Below are 10,703 nucleotides of genomic sequence, written 5' to 3' on the forward strand. Positions count from 1 at the left end.
ATGGAAAATTAGCTTTTATATGCAAGGCAAGTAAAGAATAACTCAAACTTGGGAACTGAGCCACTGAAGGACTGCCAGAAGGACCATGGCAGAGGAGCTACCAGAAGGGATGTTTCCTACTCTAGGCTGTGCACAGCTTGACAGTACCTCCCGCCTTTCAGCAAGGTCATTACCCTTTCCAGAGTGAAAGATTACTGGCAGAACTTCTCACATTTAATTGCTGTCAGTGTCAAGCATGTTGCTGAAAGACTGTGTGATTTTGTAACTCAGGAGAGGCCTGAGAAGAGGAAACACTCAGAAATTAATGCAGCTGGTTGCAGTGAGGTGTCACAAATCTCAGCAAGAGTGACAAGATTTGCTCCTTGAAGATAGCCCAAGAGTAATTCAACCCAATTTCGGGAAAGTGTGTGTAGGAGTTGTGTGGGAGAACATAAAATGTTTTGGTGAAGTGTGGTCATTTCTAGCTTGGGATCTAGTTGATCTTGGAAAAAGGATATTTAAAGGTAAATGAATGCTGATAGTTTAGTTGAGTAATTGGATGGATATTGCTGTAGTGAGCCCAATGTTAGACATTACATATATATATTTTTTATAATAATTTTATTTGATTAATAATGCCTTCTAAATTATGTCAAGTCTATTTGAATTTTCTCTTAGCTTCTCTAAAAAGTCTAGCTTCTCTAGAATACAATTAAGCCATAGGAAAGTCTTACAGACACAAAACAGAAGCCTTATATTGATTTTGGTCTCAAAATCCTTCCAGTCAACTACCAATTACCCCTGAACACGTTCTCCATAGATACCTCCATTTATGATGTGTTCTTAAAGTCTGCTTCCCTGGACATCCAAAGCATCTCAGTCTTGATGTGGTTTTGAATCTTTCCCTTGTCTTCCTCACAGTGCAGAAAAGGAGGCAGGATTCATGGGCTGAGAGAGACCCAGCAGTCAGCAACAAGGCAGGCTGCGGGTTTCTTCTGGCTCTCGCATACAGACTTTACTCTGTAAAGCTATTTTAGAATATAGGAATTAACAGTGACTGAAATAAATGACCAAGCACAGTTACTGGAGTCCATTTCTCCTCTCAAATGAATACCCTGCCAGCAGCATGACACACTTTTCCTGCCCAAAGCAACCTGAAGTTTTTGGAGTGTAGAGTTTCAAAAGGTGAGGAAAACAATGCCGCTGAAGCAGCCTTTGGTCAAGAGGTAATAGCACTTTCCAAGAGCACCGATGTGGATTTAGACCCTCTTAGGGCAGCTGAACCTGGATGTCCTCTTTATGTGCTTACAGCTGTGCTCTGGCTACTGAGCTCTATTTTATAAAACAGTTATTTGCTTCTCCATTGTGCATTAGAAGAAAGAACAGAACTATCTCTTGCTCTAACTTTTTTATTTTATGTTATTTTTTAATAAAAGATGTTCTTTGTTCAGAATTTTGAGTCATAACTTTCATGTCTTGGGAATAACACTGGTGGTGACACTCAGCAAAGGGCTTAAGACCAAGAAAGGGCTGTAGTTTATTAAACACATTTCATTGCTTCCCTTGTTAATAGAGCACTGGCATCAGTGGATTCTTTTCTAACGCACCTAATTTATCGTGTATCCAGAGTTCATAATTTCTTTCCTGGCAGCTCAGAGACTCAGAAATAATAATACAGACTGGAGTTAACCGTGGTGCATTTACACAGCCTAAAACTACCATGATCTATATGTAAACCAGACATCAATTTATCAAATAATTCAGGGATTCATTTAGAAGTGAAAAATCATCATCATCAAAAACAAAAAAACAAAACAAAACAAAACAAAACAAAAAAAACAAAACACAGAATTGAGTAAAATCAAAGTTTTCAGAAAGAATGATTTTTCTGTTTCAAGTATTAAAGAAGCTAAGTGATGTCTCAGAAAATTCTGATGAATCCTTTCATGTCTCCATCTGTCAGTGTTGAACATTTTGTTACTTTACCTTTACTAGTGGTTTCTGAACTTAATTGAAATAATTTACAGGAAAGGACTGAACTCACTACTTTTACATCTATTTATTCTGAATTTTCTCTTTGCTAGTTTCAGCGAATGCTTTTATGCCTTCCATTAAAAGCTAAATATTGCATTTCCTTCCAGAAGCAAAGCTACATAGTTTCTGCTGAAAACCCATCTCTTTCTTTCTCAGAATAGTTTTCAATTTGCAATATTTCTTCTAAAGCTCTCTGTCTTGTTTTGGATAACTTACTTTAGCAGAAAAAAAAATACATTCATTTAAATATTTTTTACTGAGAGATGAATTACAAATTGTATCTTTTTTAGGTTAAGACTCCGGTTCACATAACATACTCCTAGTTAGCTATATCATATAACTCTGCAGATCACTTTGTCTTGACTTTTTGCAGTTTGGTGTGATTGTTTCAAAAGAAACACCATAGTCCCCTGCTGAGCAGACAATTAAAACTCTTACCTTTCACTGGTTAGTTAGTGAATGGGAAACTTAAGTCTTGCACTGGAGGTATTAGTAAGGACTCCAGTGAAATGTTGTGGACCCAGTGGTTTGTAAAATGAAAATATATGGGATTCCTTAGGACAGATGTGTTGTGTGTATACAACTGTGCAAAAGCAGATGGAGCGGTTTGCAGTGTAGCTGTGAAATGCATACAGTGCTCAAAGATACATATATCCCTCTGTTACTGACCTGCTCTTCCAGAAAATGGAAAAAAATGCTTAGTGATGTCAGTTTATATTGATTATACACTTAATCTGGGTTTGGATATCAAAAATGTTTGTGTCTACTACAGAACCCAAGGTTATAGCCTCCCTTAACGTTAGAAAGAGAATTTCTCAAAAGCACTCTGTTTGGCTGGATTGTCCTTCCCATGGTAGCACCCTGGGGAGAGCAAAGCTCAGTAAATATCAAAGTCCAAATCTTCAAAGGCTATCTAAATTCCTAATAATGCTCCAGAAACATAATCTCCCATGAGGGATGTAATTTTTAATACTTCCAAATTTCAGTCTATAAAAAGGTTGACAGATTTCCCTTTTCCTTGAAAAATAATGAAAAGCAACATAATCAAAAGCACTAGAAGATGAACTAGTAATAAGCATCACAACGTGGTACTTTAAGAACTTTTTTTGTTTAGATTACATGCTTTCCTTAATATGTATATATATAAATGAGTTATTGTCTCAGGCAGAATGATTATTCTGCAAACACAGAAAACGAAATGCCTGGCTCCACTATACAAAAAGGATGTTAAGGTACTTGAAAACATGTAGAGGAGGGCAACCAAGCAGGTGAAAGGGCTGGAGGGCATGTCCTGTGGGGAGAGGCTGAGTGCACTTGGGTTGTCTCACCTGGAGAGCAGGAGGCTGAGAGGCGGCCTACCTGTGCTCTGCAGCTCCCTGAGGAGGGAAGCACAGAGGCAAGTGCTGGTCTCCAAGGACAGGACACGGGAATGTGACAAAGCTGCACTAGGAGAGGTTCAAACTGGACATTAGGAAACATTTCTTTACAATGAGGGTGGCCAAACAGTGCAGCAGATTTCCTAGATGGATGGATGATGCCCTGTGCCTGTCAGTTTTGAGAGTTGTTTGGACAATGCTCTCAGTAATATGCTTTAACTTTTCTTTAGCACTGAAGTGGTCAGGCTAGATGATCTTTGGAGACCCCTTCCAACTGAACTCTTCTATTCTATTCTAAAATGTCTGCAAAGAATAAAAACTGACTGCATACTTAGAAAAGCCTGGTGACAGAATATCTTAAAAAGAGGCAGAGTGGGGCATAATATCACAATTAGCTCAAGAGAGATTGGCACAAATTCATTTTAATTTGTACTACCTTCTGGCTTGTCAGCTTGCATAGGCTCATTGGCCCTGCACTGAACCAAGGCTTTATATGATCCATTTTAATTCAGGACACCACAGGCAAGATCACATATATGTTGAAAGATTGTCACAGCTGGCAGACAGTGATAAATATGAAATGCAAAAAGCTTACTAATTTTGCAGACAGTCTTGCATTGTGCTTATTTGGCTTGCGTTACTGTGCTGCCGTACAAGTAGCAGCACAATTAATCATGAGCATCACAGGGTAATTTGTTATGACAGAGAGCCATGTGTGCTTATTAAAGACAGCTTCTCTTTTATCCCTTTATATTATGTGCCTCCCTTTGTGATTCTCATCAAGGAAATGGATTATACAACAGTGTGAAATATTTCCAGGACTACTTGAAGATAAGGGCTCATGGGTGGTGGTTCAAGGTACTCTCAAGTGCAGGTGGAGTTTTAGACCATCTATCCTGCTTAGTGTGCAGGTGATGGGGGACCCACAGAAGCTGTACACAGTCATGCAAAATGAGGATTAAGGAACATGAAACAGGTATGGTAATCAAATCTGTGTTGTTTGTCAGTGCCTGCTGACACTAAGCAGGCATCCTGTGGTCTTTCAAGATCAAGAGAGAGCAGACCACCTCCCCTTCCCTGTCCACCCCACCTGCCAGAGAGGAGGTTTATTAGCAGAGGATGTGTGGGATATGGGCACTGAATATGTAATTTCGCAAATCATTACCCTACTGATCAATCACTGCATTTATCAGATGGCTTTTCTGTCCTCTGTGATCAAGTTTTGTGGCAGTCTTTTCTTGCTGGCACTGCATCACTGCTATTTAAGGCTGATGCTAAGATTCTAGCTTTTCCTTTTTTCCTTATAACATTTATGGCATAGCTGGGCTCATGCACTGATCCCCTTTAGCTATCTAATTGCTGACCTCATTTGCTAATTAGGCTAAATACATGTTAGGCATAAACTGTAGCAATCTAACCACTCACCTCAACCATCAAAGTACTAATGAACAAAAAGCATATTTATGACTCTTCACCCAGCTACATAAATACATTTTTGCAAGCTTTATCAGAATCAAATTTTGAATGCCTAAGATACAAGTGTTTATACCAATGACAAAGAATAGGTTTGTGATGCAAATTCAATAGCATAGGCCATTTCTAGTAATTTATTTTCTGAGTTCAACAAAATACAAAGGTGTCTAATTGATGCACCAATTAGTTCATTTTTTTGTATTCAGTAGCAACAGAAAAGAATAGCCTAAATTTTTGAATAAGACAGTATTATTATTATTTTTCTAATGTTGTGAAGGACTAAACTGAGGTAGAGATGATAAATAATGCTGCCCGACATCCATTTTATGTTAATGAGTCATAGAGAACATGGGAGTTTGACTTCTGATTCCATACTTGAAATTTCTGGATAAATACTAGAGTATTGTTAAAATATCTCTCAGTTCATATTCACTCTCTAAGAAATTCTGACATTATTTACATATGAATAAACATGTGTAAGGGAAAGCTTGAAAAAATGTACTTATAGTGGAGCCACTTAAAATACGTACTGTTCTATAAGAATTCATTTTTAAACAATATTCTTACTATTGGAAAAATCCACCAGAAGTAGAAGGATATTTCAAAACAGCAGACTTTTCAAAGTAATTTTTTCACTTTATTATCATATGCTTTGTGTGATAAGTGACAGATATGTCTAACTGCCTTTCTTGTGCACATATTCTTACTATTTACTCTTTCACTGCTAACCCACCTCCTCACAGTTCATTTTAGCATTCGAAATGTCTGACAGAGGAGCTTCAAACACAGAAAATAAGCAAACAACAAAAAAAATCACATCAAGCTCACAGACCCCTCCCAGTCCCCCCAAAACGTCCCCTGATTATTAATTTGCCCTTTCAAAAATATTGCTTCCACTAGTCTGAGACCTACAGTGAGTAATACCAAGCCTTGCTCCAGTAATAGGATTAGCAGAGCGGGGTATAATACATCATGTTCTGCCGGGCTACCTGGGCAAACCTCACCCTAGCACACCACCCACCTCTTGCCTGCCTAGCCTTTGGATATTGAAATCTGTGAGATTTTGACAGGCTCTGCAGCAAAATGCATTTGCAGGCAATTTAGACAGCTCAAAGCATTATTAGTTGAAATTTTCTGTAGCTAAATGGTATCATTATTGCCTAGAGGGAACATTGTTAGGTTTTAACTCTTTTAAATCCCACATGAATACTAAAGGTGAGGAAAAATGGGGCATATATTTGAATATCAATGAGAACAGTTCAGACTCATTTGCTTTAAAAGCTTGGTCAGACATCTTTTTTTTTTTTTTTTTTTTTTTTCCTTTTAGTGATAGTTTTGCCACCTCACAGAATTGTCTGTTTCTGTTCTTTGGCTAGCCTTTGACATCAATGCTGCTTATGCTCTTGGAAGAGATAGAGAAACAGGAAAATGCTCAGATGCTCTTGAATTTCTCAGAGTGGATTTATGTATATATATATTGAAATGAACAGGTAGATTCCTGAAGTCAGAGGCAGCTCTTATGCTGGGAACAGTGAGATCCATCTCCTCTGGAACTTTACAAACAGTACAGACCTTTGCAGTTATTGTAATACAACAAAAGTAATGACAAACTGTTTACAGAGTTATTACAGCATGCAATAAGTAGCAACACCTAACAATTTCTTACAGCCAAAAAACAACAACAACAACAACTCATCTTCCCTCCAGGCACTGAAACACTGCAGTCACCAGACATTCATGTGCACTTTCTTGAGGGATTTCACTGACCATGCTCATAAAGACCGGCACATGACAAATCAGACTAAACATGAAAAGAATTTGACCACAACAAGAAGGCATAAAGTCTTTTACTGATTAATGACTTTCTTTTTTTTTTTTTTTTTCTGTTGTCTAGCATATCACAACTAAATGTTACTTCCTTTTAGTATTACAGTAATAATAAGTAAATTACACTGGATTTGTTTTGTAAGATGTCATTCTATTAAACCTTCATCACATTGTATATTTGTACATGCTGATAAACATTAGAACCACCACTGTCAGCACTGGCATAAGATTCTATGTGTTACTGCATCAAAGAATCTATTATTCAAAGGAGAAATCAGAAAATTAATGTTTTCAGTGTTTTGAATCAATCTTACATCCACTTTTTTTTTCTGCTGGATAACCTTATATGAAATGGGTTATCTTAGGCTCTCTCTTTAATCTGAATATTCCTGCCATAAATTACATGTGATTGAAGGTAGTTTCATTATATTTTTATGAGAGAATCTCATGGTTCAAAACAATCATCTTATATTTTTACCCAACAACATCAGTATATTAATGCATTCTATCATACAAGTAGCAGAAACATAAGTGTACAAACTTAGTCACATATCTTTTCCATTTCTCATATCAAGCTATAATTCTCCAGGAAAATACAAGCTAAGTAATATAAAAGCTGCTAGTCCTACATTGATCCTGCAAAGGAGGAGGTTAAGGTAATGGTCCAATCCTGGTCTAATTAAATGAATGGGGATTTTATGATTCAAATGCAGGTATACACTTTCAGTGCAAACCACAGTTCAACAGAAAGATAGCAAGTAATCTGTAAGAAGTTGTAGCTACTAAATCCTACCAGAATAGGAACCTATTAAAAAACAAACAAACAAACAAAAAATCTTTACTTAAAATTAACAAAACATTGTCGCAATAGTAATGAGAAGGGTTCTGATCAGCCAAGAGAAACTGTTATCTGAAAAGAGTTATTTAGGTCCAAAAAAATAAATTTATCTCTTTTCCACTACACTTTTGTTTGCGTGGCACAAGACCTGAATATGTTTGCTGATTAATGGTCATAGAATGAACGTGTCATCTTACAGTCATAACTATTGTCATCAGGGTGACTAATGTACATGTCTGTTTAAGTGTTTCTCCTGATTATCTTCTCAAATCTGTCCTTGCATCCTTCTGAGTGTTTTGACAGCCAGACTTCTGCTTGAACAAGGTTTAGTTCATTCTTACAGCAGATAAAAAAAAAAAAGAAAGAAAGAAAGAAAGAAAAAAGAATATCTAATAATCTAAAAACAAAAATTAAACAAAGAGTGTATTGGCAATGAACAGCATATCTATGCATACAGATGTGTTTGTGGAGGAGAGAGAAACACAATCTCCCTGGCATCTTTCCTCTTGCTTGTGGTGTAGCTCTCTGGCGTGTTATTGACTAGTCACAGAACTGATGAGTAATGGGATAGGAGGGAAGTATTTGGCTATGATTATAAAAGAAGGAAACGCCAGTAAATGTAGAGACAAACCAATGGCCTTTGATCTGTGATGGATAGAAAATATAGTCATAATTAAAATAAATAAATAAATAAAATTGAGTCTTTCATATATTTGTTTTCATTTTATTACTGAACAGAAATGAAATATTTTAATTCTTTGTGTGTGGGAAAAAAAAAAAAAAAAAAAAAAAAAAAGAGACATTACCATTTAATACCAGTTCTGCCTGTTTGCTTAGCCATAGCAACATGTGCCAGACTTCAGGGGACCTGGGCCAGATCTTTCACAGTTGTGTGCTACATCCCCAGCAAATATTTTAACAGCTGGCCACTGCTACCCTGCACTTGAAACATTTCCCTATTAAAGCTGTACGTCTTTGCAAAATAGTTTGCCTTTGAAAAGTTCCAGTGTGTTTGGTGCAGGAGGACTAGGTGAAGGAACATACTTCAAATTGTTTGACAGCATATTAAAAGCCAGTGTCAAACAGACAGTTGGCAATTAAGAAAAATGACTCTGACAGAAGAATTACCAATATTTAAGTGCTGCCTGGTACATATAACCTATTATATGTCACAGATGGTTTTAGATTAGCAACTATACTTCACTTTCTAAAGGTGTCAAAGTGAAGAGACAAAAAGACATATTGGCATCACCTACCCTGAAACTACAAAGAATGTGATAACACTGACCAAAATTATCACTCCTTTTCTGCTTTTTGCTTTTTCAATAGCTTCCAGCAGGTTTTCTGCCAAACAGCAGCTCCAAACTCATTAATATACTAAGGGCTATTGTCCATGACTCTTTGAAGAAAAAGCTCATTAGCCCAATACTATCATCACCAGCACTTCTTTACTTCTGGGAATTTAAACCTGGTACTAGCAGGGAATTAAAAATTGTTTTAGCTTGGGAAAATAGTTTTCGCCCTTTGTGATAACTTAGGTATGCATTGCCAAGTATCTTTTTCTCCTTTGCATACTGTTTTCTCATGACATTTTTGAAGATTGAGGTTATGGCTTCGGAATACTCAATTAGTTTTTGTGTACATAAAAATAGAGCTATCCTGCTGAAGGCAACATTCAAAATGCAGTGTATTGAGAACTAACACTCATATAGTGAAATTGTGCTGTTGGGACAATGTACAAGCTAGGACAACCTGTCCTTTGAAGGATGATTTGATATCCCTGAACAGGTTGAACCAAACTTCCTTTTAATGGTCTGTGACTGATTAGTGGAGATGACCTTTAAAATCTTTTTTTTTTTTTTTTTTTTTTTTGGGGGGAGGGGTGGGAGAGAGGAGGGACAGTGGTTGATCAATGCTTTGTTGTAACTCTGTTGACCCTGCACTGTTTGTAATTACAGTAGAGGGCACTCAATCAAGTAAGCTAACTACTGGCTTGACTACTGTAACTGTCTAAGAATAACTTATACTCCTTAGCAAAAAAAAGATGACTTCCATCCACAGGATGTGGGCTCTAGGTTGAATCTCCAAACATAAAAAGGATCCAGAGCATTCCTGTAGACTTCGAATTCCTAACTTTTCAACCTGTGGATTTGAAATTGTTCATAAAGGCCCTTATCCTGCCAGATGCTCTGTGAAACCCCTGATAGTGTGCTGGTAATTAATAACATGATAAAAACAATGTTCACCTCTAATAAATGAGAGGTTCCTTTTGTTTGATTATAACCACTTTGTAGCCAAAAGTGTGTCTACTTCACAGTGGTCTCAGCTGCCTTTAGAGATGACAATGGTCTGAATTCAGACATATAAAGAGGCATGCCTTTGAGGAACCAAGAAAAGAAAGCCTTGTTTTCTTAGAGACATTGCTCTCTGGCAAACAATTTAGCTGTTTCTAAATGAAGGCTATAAAAAGAAAAAAGCAGGTCTGAGGATGGGAAGTTGGCAATAATCCTAGCCATCACATGAGCCCACCTACAGGGCTACCAGAGACTTCAGGGATATAGCCACTGTTAGAGCTGGCAGCTGAGATAAAGGAATGGCTGTAAAATGCTTTCTGGCCTAATATCAAGGATCTTGTTCCTTCCTCTTTTGTAGTCAAGTCAACCATTTAATATGGCATTCATGCAAATGCAACCCATCTCCCCCTCAGATTCAATGAACAATTAAAAAATCTTTCCAGGCATAAATGGAATTGGAAAAAAAACTGAACTGAGAATTTTGATATTGAGGATTTTGCTGTGGAAAAAACCTGGAGGCTCATGATTATCAGTCTGCCGATATGGTGTGTACTTGTTTCCATCTCAGTTTCTAACCTCTAGCCGGTGTATAGTGGACTGTTATAACAGTGGACTGTTATATATTGGAGTTGAAGATATATGGTTAATGAAGTTCTCCATCATTCTTCAAGACTGATGAAGCTGTATAATGTTATGTCCTTTATTGCTCACCAGGCTTTCTTCAATGGCTATAGCTATAGGTAACAAAACATTATAGAGGAAATTGGAATTCATTTGTTTTGCATAACTACTCAGTACACAGTTTTTCTGCATGAATATGCTGTGCTTCAGTTCTTAGTTCAATCTATATTTAAATGAAACCTTTAGCAGGAAACTTACATG

The sequence above is a fragment of the Anas platyrhynchos genome, chromosome 4 (genome assembly GCF_047663525.1).
Source record: "Anas platyrhynchos isolate ZD024472 breed Pekin duck chromosome 4, IASCAAS_PekinDuck_T2T, whole genome shotgun sequence".
Taxonomy (NCBI): Eukaryota; Metazoa; Chordata; class Aves; order Anseriformes; family Anatidae; genus Anas; species Anas platyrhynchos.